The 16,183-nt window shown below is 49.4% G+C and overlaps 1 pseudogene; it reads left to right on the top strand.

The window, feature by feature from the left end:
• Positions 1-16,183, top strand: part of LOC136113000 (dynein axonemal heavy chain 9-like) — a 76,176-nt pseudogene that overhangs the window by 35,872 nt on the left and 24,121 nt on the right.

Here is a 16,183-nt window from a genome sequence, read left to right as displayed (position 1 = left end):
TGGACCAGGCAGCTTTGCAGTATCCGCTTCCCTGCCTCCAGTGCTGGTGCAGCAGGAGAGCAGCTCTTCTCCCACTTCAGCTTCAGAAAATTGAGCAGAGTTGTCACTGATGCCCTCCTCAGGGTTGTGACCTCCTCAGGGCTGTCTTTGAGTCCAGCTTCCAGTCTTATTCCCTATTCTCTTGATTATTTAGAAAGTCTTCCAAGCTTGTTCCTGGCCCCGCTGGACCACTCGCAGCCCTGTGGAGGAACCTGCCTTTCACTCACGAGTGACCCACAGTTGGCTGTGTGACCCCCGTCCCTGTTCACGAGCAGCATCGCTGACAGCACCACTGTGGGATGAACACCCACGAGGGGATGTGCGCAGCCCATTGACCCCTGGACAACACACTGTTCTGTCTCCAACCCTGCACTCTGCTCTGCTTGGACTGTTCCTCCATCTGCTTCAGAGAGCACGCTGTGCTGAGTGTCCTGGGGGCAGTTTTTGGCCCCTCACACCAAGAAAGCCCTTGTGGTGCTGGAGCAAGTTGAGAGAAGGGAATGGAGCTGGTGAGGGGCTGGAGCACAAGTGTGATGGGAGCGGCTGAGGGACCTGGGGGATTCAGCTGGAGAACAGGAGCTGAGGGGAGACCTTCTGATCTCTGAACTGCCTGAAAGGAGCTTGGAGCCAGGGGGGGTCGGGCTCTGCTCCCCAGGAACAAGCGCCAGGAGCAGAGGAAATGGCCTCAAGTTGCGCCAGGGGAGGCTGAGGTTGGATCTGGGGAACAATTTCTTCCCCAAAGGGCTGTGGGGCATTGGAACAGGCTGCCCAGGGCAGTGCTGGAGTCACCAGCCCTGGAAGATGTATAGATGAGGAACATGGTTTAGTACTAGATTTAGGTTATGGTTGGACTCAGTGATCTCAATGGTCTCCTCCAGCTAAATGATTCTATGATTCTGGGCACACCTCGCTCACTGGGCAATATATACAGGTGCTGATAACCAGTGCCCTGAGGCTGTACCATGTGCCAGCAAGCTCTTAATATCCAGGAGCTATCTAATGTCATGTATGAAATTGCATCATGATTTACATTTGCATCCTGCTGGGCAGCTGTCTGCATCTCAGTAGCTGTCTGGCAGTGGTATGAACCATAGAACCATAGGATGTCCTGACTTGGAAGGACCCATCAGGATTGTCAAGTCCAACTCCTGTCCCTGCACAGGACACCCCACAATTCACCCCATGTGTCTGAGGACGTTGCCCAGTCTCTCCTTGAACACTGTCAGGTTGGGGCTGTGACCCCTCCCTGGGAGCCTGTTCAGTGTCCAGCACCTCTGGGTGAAGAACCTTTTCCTCATGTCCCACTGCCCTCCCTGGCACATCTGCTGCCATTCCCTGGGTTCTGTCACTGTCACAGAGAAGAGCTCAGCCCTGCCCCTCCTGCTCCTGCTGAGGAACCTGCAGCCCCATGAGCTCTGCCCTCAGTCTCCTCTGCTCCAGCTGAGCAAACCCAGGGACTTCAGCCGCTCCTCATACGGTTTCCCCTCCGAACCCTTCACCAAGTTCATGTCCCTCCTCTGGACACCCTCCAGTAGCTTTATCTCCTTTTCTCCTGTGTCCCCAGCCCTGCACACAGTGAATGCTGCAGGTGAGGCCGCCCCAGCACAGAGCAGAGCGGGACAATCCCCTCCCTGCCCGGCTGGCCGTGCTGTGCTGGATGCACCAGGACACGGGGCCCTCTTGGCTCCAGGGACACAGGTGGCTCAGTCAGCAGCTTCTCTTCCGTAAAAGAAAGACTGAAGCTCAAAGTCTCTGTAGCTGAGCACCCTCAGGATGCATCCAGGGCTGGGGGGATGTGCTGACAGGCTGTGGGATGCTCACCTGGAGCTGGATCTGTGGCGTGAGTGTAGGGAGGGCTCAACCTTCCAGATGGAGCCTTGCTCCTGGGGCTGAACACAGGGTAGCGTGGAAGTGTTACCTGGACTGCTTGGAACACTTGTTCAGTGTCCCGCCTCACTTAGGAGGCCTGACCTGGGAAGAAGGGAGGAGCAGAGATGTTTTGAACATAGCTTGCTTTATTCTTCAGTGTTTAGCTCCAGAAATTCAGAGTCCCTGTTAGATATGGAGCATAATTGTTGATGTGGGCCTCCGGTGCTGACGTGGGGTTTCCATACCCTTATTGAAGGCAAGGAAGGGCTCTCCTCTACAAGAGTCATCATACCCGTTTTGTGGATGGGTGTTGGGATTCCTGTGCTGTAGCAGGAGGGGAGGAGTGCACTCACATGAGGCTGGTAGCCTTTCCACGGTGTGGGAGCATCTCCTGCTGCTGCAGCCAGGGAAACTTGGCACTTCACCTGGACATGGGAGAGAGAGATTTATGAGGTTTTCCAAGGGGAATTAAATCCCATGAAAATGGTTGGTCCTAGACATTGCCTCCTGCATGGAGCACTTTATCCACAACCCCTTTGGGATACAGTGACAAGAAGGCAAGTGCCTGTTTGCAGACTAGTTTCAGGCAAGTCAGTGGAAGAGCCATTCTGGAATGGTGGAGGGGTCCCTGTCTGCACTGGACAGAAGGTTTTCCCCTCAACCCAAAGACAGCACCCAGAGGATGGAGACCTTTAGCACAAAATCCATGTTTTACCATGAACATGTTTGTGTTGCTTTTTAGGACTCCAAACGCTTTGAAGGGATTGATGCGGACTTTAAAGAACTGGCCTATGAAACTCAGAAAACCCCAAATGTGGTTGAGGCCACCAATAAACCAGGTCTGTCCCAACAACTGGAGGACATTCAGAGTAGGTAGGTACAACTTCAGTCCCAGGATTTTGTCAGAGACTGGGATCAGCTCTAATAAGTTGGTTTAACCTGTGCTCCAAGGCTTTCCTTCTGGACTGTGCGTTCTTTGCATTCACACATTGAGTCTTTTTATTCATGATCCATCACCCTGAAGCCCCCAAGGTGGATTCTGGCTTTGCGTATGTGCAAACTCTTATCTTGAATATTGATTTGCACACATACAAAGCTAGGCACTCAGTTGGTTTTAATAACATGTGGCCTCACTGCCACCCCAAATTTGGTGTCTTAAATATCTATTTAGCAGTCCAAGCAGGGATATCTGCAGCAGAGCTGATCCCGTGTGCTTTAATTAACAAAATTATCTTTGTGTGTGTACCCTTCACAGATGGTATAACTAAACTCCCTGAGAAAGACCTTAATGTCCAGAGATGGATACAGTTCTCACCTAACATATGAGCTACTCTACCTGGAACACACCTAACAAGTTAACGTGAGAGCTGTTGTGTCAGTAATAACTATCCATTTAAAATAGAGATCTAATTTTACTTCCTAAACAGATAAGGCCCGTGTTCCCCACAGAGGACTAACTGCATGTTATTTATGAACTTTGAAAGCTCAGCAGCAGTTTAACATGTAAACACTGAGAGATTCATTTTAGAACGGAGCAAACAAGTTTCTTTTCAGGCTTCACAAGCACAAAAAGCTGAGTAGGTTTGAATCAGACTTTAAAATGTGCTCATTAGAATAAAAGCAGTTTTGGAAACTTTCATCCTAGTGTGAAATCACCTGTGGCAGTTGAGAGCTTGTCTAAAACAGTAAGTCAGACTGCAAAGCCTTTCTAGCCTCTTCTTCCACCTGTGTTTCTGCTTTTTGGTGAGGATTCTCTGACTCTTTGTCTGTTTGACCCTTGGGAGTGGAGAGAGATCTATGAGTTACTATGTGCTTTGTTATCTATTTGGAAAATGCTGTAAAGGACCAGCCTGCAGGCTCAGCTCATGTCTGGCATTTCCCCATGGGAGGGGAGAATCTGCTCGATAACCCAAACTGTAGCACGACACATTAAAGGATATTCACCCGCCTGTCCTGGGCTCTATTTTTCTGCTCTTCTCCCCAGGTTGTCCCTGTGTGAGAAGGCTTTGGCTGAATATTTGGACATGAAAAGATTGGCCTTTCCCAGATTTTACTTTGTTTCTTCAGCAGATTTATTGGATATTCTTTCCAATGGCACCAACCCACAGCTGGTAAGCCTTGCACTATGTCACCTTCACATTTTCCAGCTGTCAGTAATGTCAGGGTGGAAGATGCTGTCTAGGGACTCAGCTGTAGCTTATCCTTTCTTGAGTGCCTTTTCTCCCACCCTCACTTGGATTAACAATAACTCTTTCACTGCTGGCCTTCATCTGTCGTCTCTGAAAGGCAATGCGCACACTGTATGTTGTCCCATCTGTCCCTGGTGATGCTTGCAGATGGTTCTGAAAGCACTGCACAGAGCAGAGCTATGTTCTTGATACCATAAAAACAGTGGGTTTGTTTCTGCTGGGATACAGTGAGGTTGGGGGAAACCATTTCTTGAGGATCTCAGCCAAAACTTGTTGCTGAGCTTGGTTCCCCAAGCTGGGATGCCAGCAAACAGCATCTGTTGTTGAAAGAGCCACAGACCGATCATTCAAATGTGACAGTGTTGACAACCGAGGGCTTGGAGACGTCTCTGTTTTTAGGCAGAGGAGACATCTGCTAGTCAGCCACTTCTTCCTTCCCCCATGCAAAGGTCTTTGGGATGGCCTGTTTACAGGGGAAGAGCAGAACACAGCCTGGAAGAGGTAAGACAGCTGGTGGTCAGACAGTGGCTGTGGCCAAGGCAGGACTTCCTTGGGTTGCCACCCACCCCTGCACAGCTCTGCTTGGCCTTGTTTGGGACGCATCTTTTATTCAGAGGTTGGTGCATAAAACCAGTCAAAACGTTCACAGCAAAAGGCGAGTGTTGGATGATGAACAAAGTCCTAATTCTGTCTTTTGGTAGCGAGTATTTTCACTTTCTTCAGGCTTTCCACCATTTTCAGTATTGATGTGAGCACAGGAATGGAGCAGGTTTGCATGTGTATTTGGAAATGCTGTTGTTTACCTCTAACCTTTAACGCTGCTTCTATCTGTGTCTGCTGCTGGGTGATTTCAGCCCACAGAGTATCATAAATACATAGTTGATTGATATTTAAAATGAAGAGGAAAAAAAAAACACAGGAAGCAAAGATACTGTGTTGAAATGCTCTATTGAGTAAGAAGAAATTCCTGGTGTTTTCTGTTATTCAAAAGTATTTGCAGTAAAATCAAAGTAAATGTCAAGCAGTATCATACATAGATACACTCTCAGCCTTCCCAATGTAGTTTCAAAGTCTGATGATTCCTAAAGGAGGATTAAATACACAATGACATTATCCTCGTGAACTGGGTGCTGAACTTGTGCAGATTCAGGTGCGTTCGGGCTCTGGCAGCAGGATCGCAGCAAGTGCTGGGGTTGTGTCCGAACCCTCCAGACTGGACAGGGTCTGGGAAGGGGCAGCTGGGGATTTGTGACCAGAAGCTTCTACATGTAAGAAAAAGTTTCTACGGTTTACTTACAGTTTGAAAAGAGATAAGCTTATGGCCTCAAGATACGCTTAATGGCCTCAAGTTGTGCCAGGGGAGGTTCAGATTGGATATTGTAAAAAAATTCTTCCCAGAAAGGGCTGTGGGGCATGGGAACAGGCTGCCCAGGGCAGTGCTGGAGTCACCGTCCCTGGAGGGGTTTAAAAGACATTTAGACGAGGTTCTTAGGGACATGGATTAGTGCCAGAGCTAGGGTATGGCTGGACTTGATCCTGAGGGTTTCTTCCACCCAAAATGATTCTGTGATCTGGGGGGATGCTGAGTGCCCTGTGCTTCTCAGAGTCACTTAGCACCTCCCAGGGTTTGGCCCTGCTTGTATGTGTGTGAGAAGCTGCGTCCACTTGCAGCACAGCTCATGAGAGGGAGGGTTGTAGTTCTTTGTGAGTCAGTGAGTCAGAATTAGATGGACAAATCCACCTCCACCCTTCCTTCTCTGAAAGCATCAGAGCATTGGGCATCTCACGCAGAATCCCAGAATGTCAGGGTTGGAAGGGACCTGGAAAGCTCATCCAGTGCAATCCCCCCATGGAGCAGGAACACCCAGCTGAGGTTCCACAGGAAGGGGTCCAGGGGGTTTGAATGTCTGCAGAGAAGGAGACTCCACAACCTCCCTGGGCAGCCTGGGCCAGGCTCTGCCACCCTCACTGAGAAGAAGTTTCTTCTCAAATTTAAGTGAAACCTCCTGTGTTCCAGTTTGAACCCATTCCCCCTTGTCCTATCACTGGTTGTCACCGAGGAGAGCCTGGCTCCATTCTCCTGACACTCCCCCTTTATATATCTGTAAACATGAATGAGTCCCCCCTCAGTCTCCTCTTCTCCAGCTCCAGAGCCCCAGCTCCCTCAGCCTTTCCTCACACGGGAGATGCTCCACTCCCTTCAGCATCTTGGTGGCTGCGCTGGACTCTCTCCAGCAGTTCCCTGTCCTTCTGGAGCTGAGGGGCCACAACTGGACACAATATTCCAGGTGTGGTCTCCCCAGGGCAGAGCAGAGGGGCAGGAGAACCTCTCTGACCTACTGACCACCCCCTTCTAACCCACCCCAGGTACCATTGGCTTCCTGGCCACAAGGGCCCAGTGCTGGCTCATGGTCACCCTGCTGTCCCCAGGACCCCCAGGTCCCTTTCCCTCATTTCTCATCTCCCCTATGGGAGTTTTTCTACCTCTCTGCTGTAATTGAGAGAGGCAGCTCCTGTCTGGGACTGCTTTGGGAGCTTCCCCTTTCTGTGGGGACGTCAATCCTAGGAGAATCTCACCTTCATTGGCGTGGGGCGCGCAGTGATGCAGTTGTGTGTTACGCAGTGGTCTGGAAGAAGTGCTGGTGACCTGCTCAGCTCCCAGCAGGCAGATGCTGATGTTGAGAGCCCACAGCATCTCCCTGTTGGCTTTGCAGACTCAGATGGAGGTGAACAGGAAAGAACTGAATTATTCTTTTCCTTCTGGAAGAGTGCTTTTGGTGAACATGGTTGTTCTATAGGAGGTCTGGGCTGTTTATCATAGGTCTTAGGCAGAAATAAAGATCTTTCTTCTCCATGAAAGAGAATTTAGGATATTTCACTAGCACAAAATCAGTTTCTAGTAGTGGAAAAACAGGAAAGTTCATAGTGAAGAAAACTCCACGTTGTGCTGAGAATAGGATGAGGTGGAGAAATGGCTACAGACTTCTCATCACTACATGTAGGGAAATTTGGGGTAGGAGTCATGAGGTGTTTCAATGTTTTCTATGCTTTTGCTCTGTATGGAAGATTTCCCAATGGAGAAACATGATTTATTAAGGCATGTCTGTTTTCTAAATTACGTAGAAATAGGTGGAAGTATTACAAGAGACAGCAAGAGGCTTTTGTTGGCAGTATGTTGGCCACATTTGAGAAGATGTGGTGCTACCTAAATATCCAAGATATTTTGTTAACATGATTTTGCTTGTGACATGTATAGTGATCTTCATTCCGCTCGTCCTGTCTCGGTTGCTTTATTTATACAACCCGTTTTGCAGGTGCAACGTCATCTTTCCAAACTCTTTGACGGCTTGGCCAGGATGAAATTCCAGCTGGACTCTGAGCAAAAGCCAACCAAGGTTGGCCTGGGAATGTACAGTAGAGAGGAGGAGTACGTCAGCTTCAGCGAGCCCTGTGACTGCAGTGGGCAGGTGAGAGGGAAGTCCTTGTCTATCAAAACTGTCCGGTGGAGTCTGCTCCCCTGCCCCTCGTGTGAGATCCCTTGCCAAGACGTCATAGAGCTTCACTGCTCTCCCTTGGTGCATGAGAAAAGCTGGAAGAGGTGGTGATTTAGTACCTCCTTACACCACAACCTTTCGTGTCACTCTGGATAGGTCCTCACTAAGGGGGGACGTGGATGTCGCAGTCCACTGTGAGAGAAAGAGCTGTGCCATTTTTCTGACTAGGTTTTTAATTTGATTTTTTCTAAGACCTTTTGAAGGTTAGTCTTAAAGCTTGCTACAAATATCCTCGGTGAGGGAGGGGATGCAGACTGAAAAGAGACTAAGCTATTCCATAGTACCTCTGCACGGGTGTGTTTGGCAGGAGAAGGCCTTTTACCTGTTTCTCAAGTCTTCATTATTTCATACCACGAGTGAAAGTATGAAATGTAAGAATCAAGCTACTGCTCAGCTTATCTATCCTGGTAGTTTCACCTTTCTGCATGGTCTATTACAGGAAGCTAAAGTACGTAATACCGGCTACTGAGCTCCCCAGCAATGGAGCTTGCTGCGTTCAGTCTGTCTTCTTGTTGAGGGCTTTGCCTGTGAAATATGAAATTCAGCAGGAATTGTGTTCCCAAGTTTGGCAGCATCTTTCTTCTGCTGCTGGCAGACTGCCCACATCCCACCAGGGATTCTGTCATGGCCTGGAGGTGGAACACACCTGACCAAATTATTCATTGACGGAGTTCATTTTGGTTCCTCCTGTAGCTAGAGTTCAAGAAAAAAATCTGTCTTCTGTTCTTGGTGTCTGGAAGTAGATGCTAATCCTACAGTACCAGAATTAGCCAAATCTACCCAGTCTGAAGGAGGCTGTGAGGTTTGGTTAACTCATAGAATGTCCTGAGCTGGAAGGGACCCACCAGGATCATGGAGTCCAAGTCCTGTCCCTGCAGTGACAACCCCACAGGTCACCCCGTGTGTCTGAGGGCGTTGTCCAGTCTCTCCTTGAACACTGTCAGGTTGGGGCTGTGACACCTCCCTGGGAGCCTGTTCAGTGTCCAGCACCTCTGGGTGAAGAACCTTTCCCTCATGTCCAGTCTAAAGAGAACTGAGATGCTTGCCTCATTTCCTATCTTCACTAATTACCAAAGGCACTTAAGAAGAGCAAATGTGTTACTGGGATTTAATCTCTTTTCCAGGTTGAAGTCTGGCTCAGTCATGTACTAGACAGCATGAGGGCTACTATGAGAGATGAGATGACAGAAGCCGTCATGGCTTATGAGGAAAAACCAAGGGAACAATGGCTCTTTGACTATCCTGCCCAGGTATCTGCCACTGCTTCTTATCACCACTCAGGCTGGCTCGTGGAAAGGTAGCTCTTGGGTTCCCCATCAGTCCTGCCCTTCCCTTCTTTCAGCAGCTGTGGACAGGCATGTTTCTGGCCTCCACCTTGCTATCCAGGAGAAAGGGAGGATGAGTTGTCCTTTATCCTGGCGGTCTCCTGATGGAGTTTTCAGGCTGAGCTCCATGCTCTGGTTGGGGCTCTTGGTTGGGTGACAGAGCCCAGGGGCTTGGGCAGTGCAGTCTGTACAGCCAGAGCAGTGAGAGGTGCAGCAGGAAGGCAAAGTGGTGAGGCCTGATAAGAGTGAAGAGCCCCTCAGATGCACCTCTGACAACCTCGTGGTCTCCAACTCTTCCTCCTCTGCTGTGTCAGGCATGTGAAAGGTGCTGATTTACTTATAACTAGCTGCTAAATGTGTCTATCACTGATATGGTGTTTTAAATGAATGTCATGGAGCAGATCCTTGTTGTACTGTCTGCTGTGACTACTGTATGAAAAAATACTTAATTTCATGTCACGGATGTTTCATCCTTGATCTCCCTGTGGATCCGACACTCTTGAACATAAGGAAGCTTTGGTATTTTCCCTGATACTGAACCAGCCTATTTCCCTAGGTGGCGCTTTGCTGCACCCAGATCTGGTGGACAACCGAGGTTGGGATTGCCTTTGCCAGGGTGGAGGAAGGCTACGAGAATGCGATGAAGGAATATCACAAGAAGCAAGTGACCCAGCTGAACACCCTCGTTACCATGCTGATCGGGCAGCTCTCCAAGGGCGACAGACAGAAAATCATGACCATTTGCACCATCGACGTGCATGCTCGGGATGTGGTGCCAAAGATGATAGCACAGAAGGTTGGTGTTGGCAGTTCAGCACAGTTCTGTGGGTGCTGGAGAGGGGGCTTCAGGGGGCCCAACCACTGGCCATTCAGATCACTGCCGGTCTCAGTGGGAGACGTATGACTAAATTTATTTCTACAATGTTTGTAGTAAGTGTGCAGAAAGCCCCTGTAAGCCTGCAGAGCTGTGCTGTGTCATGGCCCTGCAACACCAACTTGTAGTTGCTGCAGATTCACACCAGGAGTGAGAGCGCGGCACTGCGTCCTGGTGCCAAGACATGTGCTGGTGGATGATGGTGGTGTGTTGGGAGGCTGCTGGACTCAGTCTCAGTTTTGACTTTAGAAAGTAAGAAAAAGCATTCAAGCTTTGTTCTTTGTAGCGTCCTTTGTCTGGTGTGGGGCCACAGGGACTTATGTGGGACTCCCTTCTCCTGCAACACCTCTCCCACACTACTCCCCTGTCCCTGACACCATGCCAAGTGTTTAGCCTTGCAGGTGGGTGGGAAGATGCCCTGAATGTATTGGGTTGTGGCTCTTCCCTCATCTGTGTCATCTCAGAGGCAGCCAGGCTGCTCACAGGGTTTCTGTCTTCAAGGCTCAGCTGGGCTCAGTGGTGCCTCGGTCCAGCCTGGGGTGAAGTGATGCATCTGGACCTGCCTGCTGGTTGTGCAGAGAGCGCTGGCCATGCCTGTCTTTGTCCACCTGTCCCCAGTCTGTTTCCTTGGTGCTGTCTGCAACCTCTTCCTTGTCTAGATGGCCTCTGCTCCTTCTCTCACTCTGGTTGCATTATGAGACCTTCTTCATGACTTGCTGCTTCTTAAATCTATTCAGGAGTCTTTTTGTAAGGCTCTTTCTCTTGGCCATTAATTTTTTCCTCTCCCACCAATGTGGTCACTAATTTGGTTCCCCCCCTTTACTGATGGGAGATGGGGAGGTGACATTTCTCACCGCATTGCAAGGAGGCGGCCTTCCTCACCACACCTGCCTTGCAGTGAGGACCAGTCATCCCCCATGAAAATTTTATAGCAGTCGCTATTTTGGCCCCCGAGCTGCATGTGTCTGGCATCCCCGGCCTTCCTGTGATGGTGTTTGTGGGTGTGTTGCAGGTGGACAATGCCCAGGCCTTCATTTGGCTGTCACAGCTCCGGCACAGATGGTCAGATGAGGAACGGCACTGCTTTGCCAACATCTGTGACGCACAGTTCCTGTACTCCTATGAATACCTTGGCAATACCCCTCGGCTTGTGATCACTCCGCTGACCGACAGGTAAGTCCCTGGGACACAATGTCATAGCTGGGCTTTGCCACACAGGTAGAGAGAGAGATGCCAACCAAAGATGGATTTAGTTCAGACACCTGTATCCCTCTTGTTCTGTCTCCATGTCCCAGCACTCCAGTGGTCGAGCTCTAACTCTTATCTGGTTTTTGGTGGTACCCTCTGGGGAATTTGTACATCAGATCCCTGGGTGGGATTCAGCTCACACATTAAAACACTTGTGGGTGTCTTCCTGTGCACAAGATGTCCACAGTCCATAAAGCTGGTGAGTCTAGAGAGCTTTCATCCCATCTTGAAGCAGACATCTACCTGGTTGCCTCAGTGGGGACACCTAGGGTTACTTGAGATACTCTGTGTTGTCCCACCTGGCTTCCAGCTGCCAATCCAGAAGTGTAAAAGTCTCCTATGGACCCCTTGTCATATCTCTCCACCCTATGTGACATTTCAGCAACCAAGAGCATCTCAGGTGGCTCTAGTCACCTGTGTTAGTCAGCTGCGTCAAGCCCCCAGGTATCATCAGGTTTTGTTGGCTATATTGACTACACCTCTGTGGCTTATACAGGTAGTATAGATACTCACATGTGGACACCACCCCAGTGTCCATCATCAACATGATGGAGAAACTTTGGGACTTGCTGCAGCTTTGAGTTGGGTTCACTCATAGGCCACCTGAGCAGGTTTCTGTCAGTGACAGGTCTTCCAGAAAAGCTGTCCTTTTCTCATACTGCCTGAGATGTGCCCAATATCCATGAGTTGTATGAGGATCCAGAGAGAACACAAGCTGGACATGAAGAGGTTTGGGCAGACCTTGGTGGAAGATGAGTATCTCTTGGAGAAAACAGAGCTGAGCAGAGGTGGTAATTAATGCCAAGAAGGCTTTCAGCTCAGACATGACCCCTGCTCACGTACAGCTTTTCAGAGGAGAGGCTCTGCTGAGTGCAATGCTCTAGTGCTATTGCCCTGCAGCCCACAGTTGACCTATTGGACATATTTCCTTTTTTCATTCATCATTCACTGTGGAAGATGTTACATCACCCTGACCCAGTCACTGCACCTGACCATGAGCGGAGCACCTGCAGGCCCTGCGGGCACTGGCAAGACGGAGACTACGAAAGATTTGGGGCGAGCCCTGGGCATCATGGTGTACGTGTTTAACTGCTCCGAGCAGATGGACTACAAGGTATGGCTCCCACCTCGGCTGCAGTGCGGTCACATGGGGCTGGGGATGCTCAGGGCCCGAGCAAACCTGAAGGATGAGAGTAATCCAATGGTACCTGGGGTGCATTAGGAGAGGTATGACCAGCAGGTCAAGGGAGGTTGTTCCTTCCGCTCTGCTCTGCCCTGGTGATGCCACATCTGGAGTTGTGTCCAGTTCTGGGCTCCCCAGTTTAAGAAGGAATAACTGCACAGAGTCCAGCAGTGGGCTACAAAGATGCTGAGGGGTCTGGAGCTTCTTTCTTGTGAGGAGAGACTGAGAGAGCTGGAGCTGTTGAGCTGGAGAAGGGAAGCTGAGAGGGATCTGATCAATGGGATCAATATCTCAGGGTGGGTGTCAGAGGATGGACCAGACTCTGTTCAGTGGTGCCCAACGCCAGGGTGAGGGGCAACGGGCACAGACTGAAACACAGGAGGCTCCATCTGAACATGAGCAGAAACTTGTTTGCTGGGAGGTGCCAGAGCCTGGCCCAGGCTGCCCAGAGCGGGTGTGGAGTCTCCTTCTGTGAGACATTGAAACCCGCCTGGACCCACCTGTGTGATCTGCTCTGTGACCCTGCGTGAGCAGGGCTTGGACTGGGGGATCTGCAGAGGTCCCTTCAGCCCCACCAGGCTGGGATTCTGTGATCACCTCTCTCCAAATCCCTGCTACACTCCTTTAAGCTGAATGCCTTTTCCTTCTCGTCCCGTTCCTTCTCTAAGATTTGCACAAGGTTCTTCAGGAGGCAGAGACCCGAACTATCTTCTCTGCCTCATTATGCATTTCCCTTCCTTTCTGGAGTTAGATTTCATGTGTAATTCTTCAAAAATGTTGGTCTGTTCAGTTGAGACCAAGGCTGTGCTGATAGTTGGACCCTGGTCGTTTCTTCTCGGCGTGCTCGCGACCTGGCAGCCCCTGGCACGGGGAGGGACCTGTCCTGGTTTTCTCAGGATCCTCTCCCAGAATAAACCCAAAACATAGTGAAGCTTCAGCCGCTACAGAGCACTGAATCATGAGGCTGAGTCTTGCTCTCTGCCAGTCTGGCACGGTACAGTGATTTTGGTAGCCTCGGATCATATTTCATTTAGCTTATGGGCTCTCCCAGGAAACGGGACCATCAGTAATTCAGCACAAGTGACCTTTAAATGAAACTGGTGCACAGATATATCGAGAAAGTGCAATTAGCAGATAAAGTGGCAAGCTGCGCAGAGCTATAAATATTATAATTGAGTTTTGCCTGCTGTTTCCATGCACTTTTCTAAATACCCACAATAGACTGTAAATTGCTATAAATAAACAGGCTGGGAAATAAAATCAATTTTTTGCTGGAGTTGATTCCATTTATGATTTCACTCTTGTAATCTTTGTTTTTGTTTTGTTTTTCCAGTCTTGTGGGAATATTTACAAAGGCCTTTCCCAGACGGGAGCCTGGGGCTGTTTTGATGAATTTAACAGGATCTCAGTTGAGGTCCTTTCTGTGGTTGCTGTACAGGTGAGTGGAGAAACACTCATAAATAAATACAAACAGAGCAGAGCCATTCTGCAGTCTTTGGAGCAAGGGTAAAAATGGCAATTGCATATTGCCGGTTTCAGTTCTGTGTGTAGGCAGGTGTGGGATTAGATCTCAAGATTAATCACATGAATATCACAGCACTGCCAAGATGTCGCAGTTACGTGCTGCAAAGATATTTGTCACTTTTCTTGCCCCAGTTACAGCATTTGTGCCAAGACAATTCTTTGTAGCATCTTTTCCCAGACCACTACGCACCATGGCTCTGTACCTGTTCCTCCTCAGGAAAGCACTCGTGTCATTAATCTGCTGTGAGATAATTGCAGCACATCGTTTCAAGACAGAGAAGCTGCCTTGACTTGCGGCTGCTCAGTCTGCAATGTAGGGAATAATTTTCACAGAGGGGAAGAGGGGTGTTTGGGGCAGATCCGCTGGACTTCTGGGGGTTCCTTATCACCCCTGGTCAGGCACAGGTTGTGTGTCATACTCAGGAAATGGGAATACATTCAGGATTAATTTTCTTAACCTGTCTCCAAAACTATATGGCTGTGGATTTAGTTCTGGTGTCTGTAACGACAGCTCTGCCAAGTGGCTTTGGAAGGTATTCCTGGCCAACTGGCACCATTCCTTGGAGGAATGTGTGCAGCCCCGTGGTGCTCCCAAAAGCCAGTGTCAGCTGGTGACACTCGGGAGCTGGAATCTGGGGCAGATCTGCGGCCCTTGCTGACGCGCTTGCCCAGGGTACCCTGACACCGTGGGATTAAACCTGGGACAGAGCTATTGGAGCGGTGCCCAGCTGGGCATGGGTGTTTCCCCTGGCGAATGGTTTCTCATCTCCTCTGTAGTTTAGCTGCTCAGTGCATTGTGTTGGTGAGTCTCGTGTGAAGCGCAGCAGCATCCCTGGAGAAGGGCTGGAAGGGAGACTGGCCTCCCCATCGTGCCAGAAAGTCCTGTGCTCTCGTGCTTATATATATAATCTGTCACTTCGCGTCCTCCTTCCCCTCCTCTTACCAGCCCATGAGGAAACCTGGCATTATTTTATACAGGGGAAGCCTTGGGGGGCTTCAGTGCAGAAAACTGAGGTGCCAAAGTGCCCAAGTTCTTCAGGATCCAACTGTCAGCTGAGTGCGTGTTTTAGGATCCTAATATCTGATTGAGGTGCTGAATTGTTCCTGGACTCCCTTTTGGGCTCAGTGTTATAGAAAGATATAAAGCTCAGAAGTTTCTACACTTCTGTAAATGTTTCGGTCAAAGACATTGTTCTTAACCCCTGCATGAACTCCTCATTCTTCTCATCTGTTTCACTCATAATTGGTACCTTATGTGGCATCCCAGAGAAGCCCCAGGCAGGTACAAGAGTTTATGTATCATTCCCTCTCAATTTCTCTTCCGTCAGGTCCTAGTTTAAAGTTGTCATTGAAAAAAAGTCTTTGAGGATCTTGAAATAAAAAGGGAAGCTGAACAAAAGAAGCCCAGGAATGACTCAACTGCTGATGGTTCCCTCGCTCCTGGCTGGAGCGTGGCAGCTGAAGAAAGCGGCACGGCCGTCATTCCGTCATGGTGTCTCCTGGCTGCTATTAGGAGTGTTACCATGGCGATGTTTAATTGGCTGTCTTACTCATGCAGCTGATGTCGATATGGTTCCTTACAGGGAAAAATTCCTTTAATTGCTTTACTTTGAGATGGCAAACAGTCGTGAGGTTAGAGCGGTGAATAGAGAGAGATTTGCCCCTCGCTGAGGTGCTGTTTGCAGAGAGGTGAACTCTTCGGAAGGAGAGGAATGAGCAGAACAAAGCTGCAATCAGGCAAATATAAAAAACAATATAATATTAGTGAGTGAAGGTGTTAGGAGAGGTTTTACAGCTTCTGCCTTCTGGTTTTGGTTTTAAATCAAACATCTGATGTCCCAAAATCTTTAAAAGTGATATCAAGTGGTCAGTTTACAACTGAGCTGAGGCCAAGCTTATTGGGAGGTGCTACCCCTTCTCTGGGCCTGGTCAGGGAACGGAGCAGGCACAGGAGGGTTTTGGGATGTCCTGAAGAGCAACGCTGTGTGGGGAGAGGTGAGATGGGTAAAGGGAATAATGGGCCCATATTGTGATAGACTTTGGGGAGTGCGTTTGGGTGTTGGCTGTGTTGTGGGTACCTGTACTGCCCTGTGTCTCTCTCACACATCAGACCTCTGCTGGGCTGGCTGGTTCAGAGATGGTGGAGCCTTTGGTGGTGTTTTTGCTGTGAGATGTGCTGAGCAGTGTCCCACAGGTGATGTCAAAAGCCAAGGTGAATGCAGGCAGTGCTGGGGACATTTCCCGCTCCTGAGTTGCTCTTCCTGACCCACGTTCATCATTGTCTCATGGAGCAAAGGTGTGAAGTCTTGCAACTCCTTTGCATTTTGACTTTCCACTCTCTTCAGCTCTTTTTTCTGCTTTGCCAGAGTTTGACTGAG

Source organism: Patagioenas fasciata, unplaced genomic scaffold (assembly GCF_037038585.1).
Source record: "Patagioenas fasciata isolate bPatFas1 unplaced genomic scaffold, bPatFas1.hap1 Unplaced_17, whole genome shotgun sequence".
Lineage (NCBI taxonomy): Eukaryota > Metazoa > Chordata > Aves > Columbiformes > Columbidae > Patagioenas > Patagioenas fasciata.
The sequence above is the reverse complement of the archived record's forward strand: the minus strand, read 5'-3'. Positions and strand labels throughout refer to the sequence as shown.